The sequence below is a fragment of the Cyprinus carpio genome, chromosome B16 (genome assembly GCF_018340385.1).
Source record: "Cyprinus carpio isolate SPL01 chromosome B16, ASM1834038v1, whole genome shotgun sequence".
In the NCBI taxonomy this organism is placed as follows: Eukaryota; Metazoa; Chordata; class Actinopteri; order Cypriniformes; family Cyprinidae; genus Cyprinus; species Cyprinus carpio.
This window is the reverse complement of record NC_056612.1, coordinates 13,058,532-13,070,799: the sequence shown is the minus strand read 5'-3', so window position 1 is coordinate 13,070,799 and position 12,268 is coordinate 13,058,532.

The following is a 12,268-nucleotide window of genomic DNA, read 5'->3' as shown; positions in this document are numbered from 1 at the left end:
ATTTGATTCCTTATGATACTGTTGCACTGGCTCAGAATTTAATAGGGAATGTCTAAAAAAATTATATCATGTTGTTGTTGTTGTGTTATAACATAATTAAGTAATGTCACAAGAGCCAGAGAGCTGTTTTCACGAAAATGAGCATGATTGCAAACATGATACCGATTTTATACAAACATTCAACAAACAAGAAGTTAATAGTAAGTAAACGACATTTTAGATCATTTTAAACAACAAAAACCATTCCAAACAAATCCATAGCAGAAATGTTTTGTTTCTGGGCAGCACACAGTGGTATTTTGCTACTCAATGTATCAGCTGCTTTAAACTATTAAACTATATATATATATTTATGCAGTTGTAATTGTAACAATTTAGATGGAAGTTTTGTTGCAACTTTTGAGTTGAAAGGTTGATTTGTTGCTAGTGATTTCATTTGATTGGTAACAGCTCTATAAAGTGTCTTATTATTCTAATTGTACTTATTGATTGCATGTAATGGATGCTTAATAGATGCTATGCAATTAATGGATGCTTGTAAATGGCAGTGAAGCGGCATAATATAGTGCTGGTGGGTCACATAACAATGACAAATGTAGCAGATCCAGATTTCATTCCTAATAAGACATTAAAAGTATTAGAGAACATACTTCTTTTTTTTTTTTTTTACCTGTTGCTAAATAATTGCTTATTCAAAAGAAGTACCTACTCAGAGAGTAGGCTATGTGGTTCATGAAGTAGTGAATCAGTGTTTTAAACAAAATCATTTCACATTCTTGTCACCACCTAATGATGTATCTTTGTAATCTGCAAACCTGTAATCTAAAAAGTCCACCACAAATACACAGACATGAATCACAGACAAGCAGCAAACAAATGAAAAGTCCCAATTTTGTTGGACTGTTACAGCAGCACTTCAATCAGATCACTCTTCGAACAGTGTGATTTGAGAACCAGAACTATATGTTGTATACATTATTTAATCAGCACTCCTTCTGCTTTGAATCACATACCAAAAAAAAAAAAAAACAGATATGGATTTTTCTTCACACATTCAGCTTAAATCACATTCATTACAATACATTTTAACTCACTTCTAACCTGTAGCTATTCATCTATGGCCCATTGTATTGCACTTACTGAGACAAAGAGACCCTTAGAGGAAACCACCTTAGAATGGCATCATTGTAACCTGTTCCTGAATGAATGGGCATAACCGATTTCCGCAGACACATTTCAAATAAGTGCATGCAGTGCTTAAAGGCGCACTGTTTCACACAGCCCCCTCGACGTGATGGATAACAGTGCCAGAACTGCACCAAACTAATATCTTGTTAGAGGAAGAAAAGAGAAGTGCCCAGTGGGTGAGCTCTATGCGTGTGTGTGTGTGTGAACGTGGAGCTTTGGGAGGGAGGGCTTGGTCTCTTGAGGGTCCCTTGTATCCCTGCCAGACCGTATAAATCAGCACGTGGCCCACGGCCGCAATAAGCTAGAAAATAAAAAAAGCATAAAAGTGTCGGAGTGAAATAGAGGAAGGGAGAATTCTTTTATGATGAAACTAAATTCTCCTTACTCTGCAGTAGATCCACTTCCCTCGGTCTGATTGTTTACTCCTGACACCATTCATCATTACGCTGCCACAAATGACTCAAATTACCACACCTGCTACTCGTATAATACCCACACAACCAGGGCTTAACACTCAGGTAATTGTTTCAGAAGGAATTCCTTCAAAATGACCTGATGTGACGTCGTACATGTGGGGGAGAAATTATATCCACACACTTTGGACCTGTGGTGTTGAATGTGACTACAGTGAGATTCATGCTGCTGTCAGTAGCAATCTAGAGGGGTATACAAAAATACGATTTTAGAGAAATATATAAAAGTATATAATATAAATAAAATATATAATATATAATATAAAAGTACAATTATATATGTCTCAATTTGAGAATTCTTGCCAGTACCGAGCTGTTTACTGACTAATTAAAAACAAAAGCTTATACTATTCTGCATAAATACACTTTGAAAAGTGGATATTCATTTTGAGATTTACTAAAGATTACATTTCATGGTGTTTTCAAAAGATTCATCAGGTGACGTTGCATCTTAGAGCGGCTCCATTCACTGTAAATGATGCTCCACACAAACAGTTATGATTTACATGCACGGATCATCTCAAATTCCATCTTTGCACATGCTGTGAGTCTGAGTTGCTTATACCGTTAATCTGTGAACAATGTAAACCATTCTATCAGAATGATGTCATATGTTTATTCTCAGCGCACGCTCATTTGCCGCTTTAAATTCTCGAATCATTAGTGACAGACCTAATAATAAGCATGCACAAATAAAAATCTATCAACCAATGCAACAAATGTTGACTGACACTGATAAATTAAAATCTCTTAATATCGACCTGATATGTCTTTGTTTTTGTTAACATTACATTGGCTGATATGGCAGTTGTCTTGAACATATACTGACACCTAATGGTGTGGATGCAGCATCAACTAAAAGAAAACATTTCGTAATTGATGCCAATGTAGAATTGTGCCATTCAGTATGTAATGTATTCTGAGACTGAAAAAGAATCCAGTAACAGGAAGATTGCTGACATAAAACAAGTAGCTGTCCATCTAATTTAAACATGGCAGCCATCATGAGATGACCATTTCCATATAAAATAAAACCGCTTTTTATTAGACTATGACTAGATTCTTTGTGTGATATGTCCATTCATTAAATATATATTTCAAAAAGTACTATTACTTTCTTTATGTGTTAAACGTTTAAATGATGTAAAATGATGGAGTGCACCTTTAAAACACTGCCTCCTTTTCATCGTCATATGTTTTGAACAGCACAGCATTACAGGGAAATGATCTTCTTGACTTCTGCTCCTGACTCAGTCAGACATCTGAGAGGAATTCACAGTGTTATATCAAAGAACGCAACATGTCCATGACCTCTGCGTGGCATAAGTCATATGCCAGCACCTCTCCAGAAACCCCTGACAGATGTGAGCACCCTCTTGGGCTTGAGGTGCTAAATCACCTCAGGGACACTTTGGCAGGTCCTCAGAGAAACACGTTCCAGCCATGAACGTCCAGTCATTCCTCAATGACACTTTTAAGCTCAGCATTTCCAATCTAATCAAGAACTACGTTCCTAACTTATCCTAAATGCTCACTTCCTGGACCCAAATCCCAGCTGGATTGTGAATCACAACGCTGAGCTTGATCGCTAAATATGTGCGTGCCTGTGTCTGGATGCTGTAACATCGACCATTTCAGACAGAGTTTGGCAGCTGCCTTTGGTCTCAGATGACTATAGTATCAGATTGTTGATTTGTCTTCTCATTGGCTAGCTCATGCTATGAACACACAGGACCATCAGGCATGTGCTAACAAGGGTTAGCATGCCAAGCTGGACACTTTTCTGGCAATCAGAGTCAGGTGTGCCATTGCAGTAAACAGGAGAGCAGCCCAGTAAATATAAGTGCGTGGGAGAGATGTTTATAGCAGGTGGAAAAACGCTTGTCATGCTGATGGCCCTGATTTATTCTGGGAGAAAATTTGGCACATATATCACCTCCGATGGCCAAGCAAGGCTTCATTCTTACACATGCACACACGCACAGGCATTCTCTCTCAATGCTATTTGCTTTCTCTCTCTATTAGCCCTGGGGGGTCTTAAACATGACACCAGGCACAGGGATGATGATACCCCCCCTGCTGAGAAACTTGTGCCGATTTTCTTCAAACATATATCTCCAACCGCACAGTGTAGCTGCAGTGTCTTACTTTATTTTAGATGCAGTTACATGACACTACTAATTACAAAGAGACAATTTAAGGAGAAAGACCCAGGCAAATACAGCTGAAATCTTTTCTTAATCAGTAGTTTTGTCTTGTTTCTGGTTTAAAAAAAAAGAAAAGAAAAAGAAAACATTCCAGAAATGAGATATTTACTAAAAAATAAATCTAATTAAAATAAAGTTTAAGAAAGAAAGAAAGTTCAAATAAAATAATAATATTAAATGAAAAACCAAAAAAAAAAAAAAAAAAAAAATCCTGGCAACTAACTGAAATATGTTTCGAAGTATAATAAGTTAAAATATAAATAAATTAAAATAAAACTATAATAAATTAAATGAAACTATAAAGAAATACTTAAAATATACAAAAACAATGTAAATATAACTTAAAAAAGGAGAAAAGCATGTTTAAAAAATTACCTAAACTTAAACAAAAACTGAAAATATAAAAAATAAAAGCTAATTTAAAATAGTAATAAATGATATAGTATTAAATAAATCATACTAAAATAATGCTGAAATGTGCTTCCAAAGATTATGTACAATGTATATTAAGTTTCTATTTTTTTTGCCAACTTTGTAAGCATGAAGCTCACTAAATGTTATATTTATGCTTAAAACAAGAATATTATTAATATTTTGTGCAATTCTTAGTATCAACTGAATTCATTTTATTTTAAGAAAAAGACAAAAACTAAAACACTGATTAAGGAAATTATTGTTTTAGTGTAATAATAATAATAATAAGCCAAACTTTTTGTTTATTAAACATATTTACTCTCCTATTTAGAGTTTAAGAGTTTCATTTAAACTGCTTCATAGAGGCAGTGTGTTTTTATGTTAAAGAAACATCCCAAGCCATGGTACTTGTTTGAGAGCTGCAGTGCTAGTTACATTTCAGACGTAAAACTTTCCCAGAAGCTTTTGGAGGGATCTTTCTGTTACTCTGATAAATGAGACCTGGCTGTATTCTGCTCCCACCACAGCCAAATTAATAAGCAGCATGGACAACAATTAATAATGGCCTGGGGTCTGCAGGGCACAGTGCTTTTAACGAATCACCCATCGCTTTGCTGTGCTGTCCTGTCTCTGATTTAACACAAAGCAGCTGATTGCAGACAACACCTCATAAAACATGTTTCTCAGATCACCCTGATACTGCAGATGGAGGAAGTCAAGTTTGACTCATTCCTTCAAAGTCACTGCAAATGCAGAAAGAATGGTGGAGTTATAAATGTTTTGAGTGCTTAATAATGGCACTGTCCACATGATAACTAAACATTTACCAGCAACAGGTTCAAAACTAAAGCAGTTTACATTGTGCCCTAACTAAGAAGGTCTAAAATGCATGGAGAGCTATCCGTCAGCATTCACATTCGAATCAATGGTAGTTGCTCAGCTGGCACATGGACCTTTGGAAGTATGTGACCAGCAGACAGAGAGAAGTCTTTTAAGAGCCCTCTAAAAAATGTATCACTGGTAAAATATTCCCAGTGTATGTATATACTCGTAATGGAACAGTTAATCATCAAATGTAATCTAAAATTAATCAGATTAGACGAGTACATAAAGTGTGTAATCTTATAGATTACGTTACTAACAACAATTTTCATCGCACATTTTGTAATCAGTAACAGACAACAGTTTACATGGGAGATTTTACAGATTTGCATGGAAAAGACTGTTGTCTGCTTTTATTGCATGTTGCTTTAATGCATCACGTCTAGGCAGTACAGTCTGTTATAGTTAAGTAAAACAAATGCCCTTTTGTGACTGTGCAACTTAACAATCGGGTCAGTCCGAGTCAGTTACACTGGTCTAAATCTAAATTCTCTGAGGCTCTAGGGTACCATCACAGCATTTCCTTTAATTGATAAAACACTTGCCTGGTAAAATATGAAGGCCGAGCGCTTCATCCATTATGAATCATCGCAGCCATAACCAGCATACATGGAAAATGTGAGGCGTCAGCACCCTGCTCTGTAATGCCACGGGTCCACAAAGGTACTTTACATTAGACGCCTGCATGAGTTGCATCTGCTGCGACTGACCCCAATTAATATTTGCTTACATTTCAGTGGTGTCTGCATCAGATTTAGAGGCATAAAATGAAGACAGGGCCTTAATGGGATGCTGACAGGAGGCCAGTTGGAAAAGTAGTATATTTCCCTGAGGAACGCCAGGGGATACCACATAAATAAGCCCCTGTTATTTCCAAGAGAGTTAGTGAGGTGCACCTTCTGTAAGTGTGTGTGAATGAGGAAAAGTGAAATAGAGAGAAAAAAGAGGGGAAAGTAATAAAGGTGTGAATAGTTCTGGATAAATGAGCAAAGAGGTATTAAAACACCACAATGTTCTTCAGTTATACGCTAATAAATCATAAGTACACCTAAAAAGGCACAATATTTTTTAATATACTATATTGCTATTTAAAAGCATAGTTCACTCAGAAATAAAATTTGTCATCATTTATTCCCCTCATGTTATTTTGAATCTGTATGACTTATATATGTATGAAATATACATACAATGAAAGTCAGTGGGATCCAAAACAAGAAGTGTAACTGTATTAAATGTGCACTTGTGTGTGTGTGTGTGTGTGTGTGTGTGTGTGTGTGTGTGTGTGTGTGTGTGTGTGTGTGTGTGTGTGTGTGTGTATTTAAATATGTAAACAAACTGTACTTAATGATAATATAATATTAATAAAATAAAGAGCTACTTGAAGACAGTACACTTACAAAGCTCAAGTACACAAAAGTGCAATTTAATAATTTCAAATGACTTTTAAATCCTAATATTTTTTGTTGTGCACTTATTTTGATGTGCTTACTAACATAAAACAGAAGGTATAATACTTGACTATATTTTTGTAGTCTGTTATTCAATATTACATTTAAAGTAAATATATTTTAAATATCCTATACTAAAAGTTACTGTGTAAATTACAAATGTGTAAGTTCAAATATATTTAAATATATGTCAGAAGTTTCAATAGAAATTACATTTAAAGTATATTTTAGTTATATTTTACCATAAATACTTGTCAATACATGCACTAACCACATTTCATTTATATGTATTTTGAAGCATGTATTTAATTAATTGTTAAATTAGCCTTCTGGCTAATTCTGGCACATTGTACATTTATGTATTATTGATGTGCATTGTCCCTGTCAAATAAACCTGAAAATAAAATATATATATATATATATATATATATATATATATATATATATATATATATATATATATATATATATATATATATATAATATATACGACATATAATAAATCTGTATAAATAACGAGAATGGTCATTTTCTTTTACAGTGTTAGCTCATATAAACGGCATCATTACCAAATTGAGCAGTTAAACCAGAAGGGCACCTGCTCTCCGCTTTGCACTCTCTGCATTACTTTCAGCTTGACTCATCAAACTTTATTTCCAGTTGCCCGTTTTAATTATTAGCATTTTAGCATCATTACTAGAATTTAATGCGCTCCAGATTAATTGTTCTGTGGCATTTACTCATGAAACCTATATTTTTTCAACAAATTGTAATAAAGGATATGCAGCTGTCCGGAGCAGAGCAGGGGAAGGAGTGCAGATCCATTACCCAAATCATTTATTAGCCTATAAAATCAAATGGTAATATTTAGCAAAACGGCCCTCGACGACAGCCAGCACGGTAGCTCTTTCATCACAGACAAATTTTGCAGAAAGCTGAGAAGATGGCAAGATTGCCCCCTGTCTGCAGGATATCTGCATTCTAATCTTCCGAATTATGATCTAGGAACCTCTCTGAGAAAATAAAAAACACACAAGATTATGTCCTGATCACCCTTTTGGGTTTGAAACTTGAAATCAGACAGCAGGAAACAACACGTCTGATCTCTGATTAGACAGCTAGGGAAACTTCCAACCAAATCTCTGCTGTCCACGAACACAGATTTCCATCCCCCATGATGGACTGCTCCCCGCGGCACACACACCTCCCATTTAATGTAAAACCGCCTATGACCAATTATGGTAATTCATTACATCTCCAATTAGGTTGTGGGATTTATGGCAAACTGGCCCCATAAAGAGCAGGATTTATGGAGCCTTTGAATGTCACCCAGAGGACAGAGGGTTGGCTCCGTATCATTCTGCTCTGAGCCTCCAGCTCACTATATCATCAGCACAAGAGACAAAGCCACTCCACCCTGCTTTGTTCAACCACAAATGCTACCCATCACTGTGGTCAGAACCAGAGTGCCAAAAACACGTTCCAAGAACATTTTGATAATTTTTGAAAAAAGCTATTGATGAACAATGTATAAATGTTTTTGTGCTAACATTTTGAGAATGTACTTAGACTTGATAACTTTGAACGACTGTTTTATTAGACTTACTAGAAGAACTCTGAACCTTGCCAGAACGGTTTCTTGTTTGCTTTCTCTACAAACACATTATACAGCTTTACCAGGGTTGAGAAGATGTGCAAATTGTAGTCCATTACTGATTACAGATTACATGTTGCAGTTAACTTGTTTTAAACCTATTGGCCCAAATTCAAAACCATGGATTGCATAATTATTTGCATTATTTACATGGCCATTCTATACTGTGAGTCAAAGCTAAATGGTATTGAGAATAATTTACTGCCCTTTTATGAACAATATGTATTCATATATTCCATAAAAAGTAACTGTAATTTGATAATGAGCATTTTAAAATGTGTGTAAAAATTGTGTGTATTGACGTCTTTAGTGGTTGAAATAAAATACATTTTGATGTTCATTCATGTTTATTTCATGCTTTGAACTGAGGCGCAACAGTGATCTGTCACAACACATTAAAGAGCCACAAAACGTTACTTATTGTTTGAATTTCTTTAAAAAATGTCAAAATTCAAAAGCTGAGACCTTGTTTCATGTGAGAAGTAACCTGCTTTGTCTTGTCTGTGGGCATGTTGTCAGTTTCCTCTTTGCTTTACAATGTATTTTTCACTGCGTGGGAACATGATGTGTGGTGTTTTTTGATTGGATTGTAGGGTGTAGTGTGATTTTCTATGGATGGTGGCGTTTTGTGTGGGGTCAGTTTGGAGTACTCAATTTTGGAATCTGATTACATAAACCACGTAATCAGTTTTACTATATAAAACTGTGATCCAAGTGTGACCTCATTAACCTGAGTTTTTAACTTCAAACACGTGATCAGTAGTGACCAGTCTATTTGAGCCAGCTTATATAATCAGTTCTTCAATATTCGCAGTGCAGTCTGCAGATGCTCTCCACATACACCTGCCATCTGCAACTCCAGCTTTGGTTTTCATGACTATCATCTGTGGTACAAAAGCACAGCGCTTGTAAACACTGACAGCCAGGCAGTCCTAAAACGTAAGGACCCTTTGTGCCCTTGGCCAGGCCTCACTTTTTCCTCTGAGCAGAGTCATGTTCCCTGCAGCAGAGCCGCAGGAAGGCTGATTTGTTCCCTGGCTGGAGCTGACAGGAGCTGGTGATGTTGTTATGAGTCGGCTCCAGCTTCTGTGTTTCAATCAGGCACACAGCGGGACAGCCCATCTGCTGCCGCAAACCTCCCAGCCGCTCAAAACAGGACCTGAATGGCAACGAGTGTTCTAGAACATAACCTACATGTTAACATTCTACTTTCATTTTGTAGCTACTTTGTTATACTTAAGTGAGTTCTATAGTTTTACCTCTATGCTGACAGGACATCTTAAAAGAAAAGTTGACTCATTTACTCACCCTCATGTCATTACAAACAAGTATGATTTTCTTTCTTCTGCATGTGGAAAACAAAAGATATTTAGAAAAATAAAAAAGTATTTTTGTCAATCAATGCTGTTTTGGTCCCAGTGTTGTTTTAGTATTATTTATATATTATTTACAGTATTTATTAATATTTTTAATAAGCTTATATTTTTTTTATTTTCAGTTTTCATTTAAATTTTAGTTTTAATAATTTTGCCATGTAAATTTTTATTAGTATTAGTATTATCATATTACATTTTATTTTTTAATTTTTTTTTTACGTTTTAGTTATCTTTCATGATTTATACTCTATTGGGTTTTCTTATTTGCAAACAAGCAACAAAAAAGCACATTCTCAACCTTTAAACAAACACACACACAAAAACAGACACACAAAATGAAGGCAAATTAGTTATTAAATATAATGACAATATAAGTTTTAGTAATTTTACTACTTCAGCTTATTTTATTTCATTTAGTTGCCAAGGCATGTCTATCTTTATTATTTTGCATCTAGAATTTACATTTTATTTATTTCAGCTTATATAATATTTAATTAGCTTTAGTAAATAACAGATCTGTTTGGTCTCCATTGACATTAATTGTATTGGGGAAAAAACAACAACTTCAAAATATCTTCATTTACGTTTCTCAAAAGAATTAAAGTCATAGAAGTTTGGAATGACACGAGGCTGAGTCAACGATGACAGAATTTTCATTTTTGGTTGAACTATCCCTTAAAGTGAGGAAGTGGTTATTAAGCAACTCACAGAGGAGGAAATTCAACGTCTGCACCAAAATCTTGTGCTGATTCTCATGCAGTCTGACGCTTCGTTTGGCCTCTTCTATGACATCACACACCTCTCTGTTTCAGCGTCTGTGTGTATCTCTGTGGAGGAGATGGATGGTGCCCCTCCTCTCTCCGCTCTGCTCAGAAACTGGTGGGAAATGTATAATGAATACTAATGAATCCCCACCTCCCTCGACAGGTGTCTTACCTCCACCCCTCTCACAACTAACATCCTGTCCTCTCCTCTCTCCTTCCCTGACAGAGAGGAGTGAGCTACTGACTTGTGATGTGAATTTAACACACACAAGGCTCAGTGGAAACATCCTCTCCACCCTGAGGTCCTTCATTACTGCTGATTCTTTAACAGACTGGACGAATTCAATCAGGAAAGTCATGGTGTTCCAGATTCCACCCTTCCAGACAGGGACAGACTGGAAGTGAAAAACGGCCCTGGATTTTCTCCCAAATGGGACAGACTGGGATTTAAAAAGTGGCTTGTATTTTACAATATTACAGCAATTCTGTCGTATTTATGGCAAATAACATCACAAAACCCATGGTGACCCTGCTGACAAAAACAACAGAAACCATCACATTAAAACCAATACAGTTTCATTATAACCAGTAAAACCATAACACATTATGTGATGGTTTCTGTTTGTTTGTTTGTTTTTCAGTAGGAGACTGAAATAAATGTATTATTGTATGAACTAAAATACTTGAAATCTGTAGAAAAAGAGCAGAATGCAAAATGTATAATATTACAATAATAAGCATAAACCTAGAATCTAGAAACCTGAAACAACATAATTCTTCAATTTGAGTATTCACATGTCTCCGTGTGTGTGTGTGTGTGTGTGTCAAGTTAATCAGACTTTTCGACTTACAGGCGATATACTCTATTTTCTAACTCAATAGGCCAATCTCTCAAATGTAACCCATTGTAGAATCGCTGCTGTCTCTTTATGAATGAATGGAATATTAATTTCAGACAATGTGAAGTAATAAACAGCAGTGAACGTTCAGACTAGGGCCGGGGTGTCCTGGGATTTTAATATAGTGCTCATAGGCTACATGCTCTATAGCAGGGATGGACAACTTTGATACTGACGAGGGCCAGCATTTTTTACATCCACACACCTTTTACATCGTCTTACTCAATTTAATTTTTATTGAAGGAAATTAAAGTATAATTAATGTAATTTGTTTTTAAAGATTTGATTAACTATAAAACTTGTGCAGTTAAGCTAATTCAGAAGGAAAACTCTGTTGTCAGCTGACAGCAATATCAGACCAACAAATAAACATCTGCGTTGCACTGTCTGTAAATTTGCAACAAACAAATGTACAGGTCCTATTTTATTATTATTATTATTATTATTATTACAGAACATTCTCAAAACAACATAAGAGGACAGTTAAAAAATGGCTCATTAAAAATAAATAAATAAATAGTTATTTCAAAGGATACCATAAAACAACCGGGTAACTGCAGGATTTATTTTTATTTATTTTTTTAATTTAAGAGCTTTTAAGACCTGCACTTCACATTTCAGCCTTTAAACAATTTTTAAGAAAAGATAAGAGTCAAAAGTACCAATTACTATATTAATTTAAACAATTAGGCTATTATTAATCAATTATATTAAATTACATAAATATATCTTAGTGTCTTAATTGTTTAGATTTTTGTAATGCATTAGCTTTTTGTCGATCCACTGGTTCACATTTAAAAATATGTAGCAAAAATAGCAGATGGGTTTATTGAAAATGCAAATTTGTTCTCTGCCAGCAGCAGGTGTCACTTCCGGAACTAGCAGTTTCCCCGGTAACCGCAAAATCTTTACGTGACTTACATTTCAAATATTTCAAAATTGATCATCCGAGTCTGAAATGAT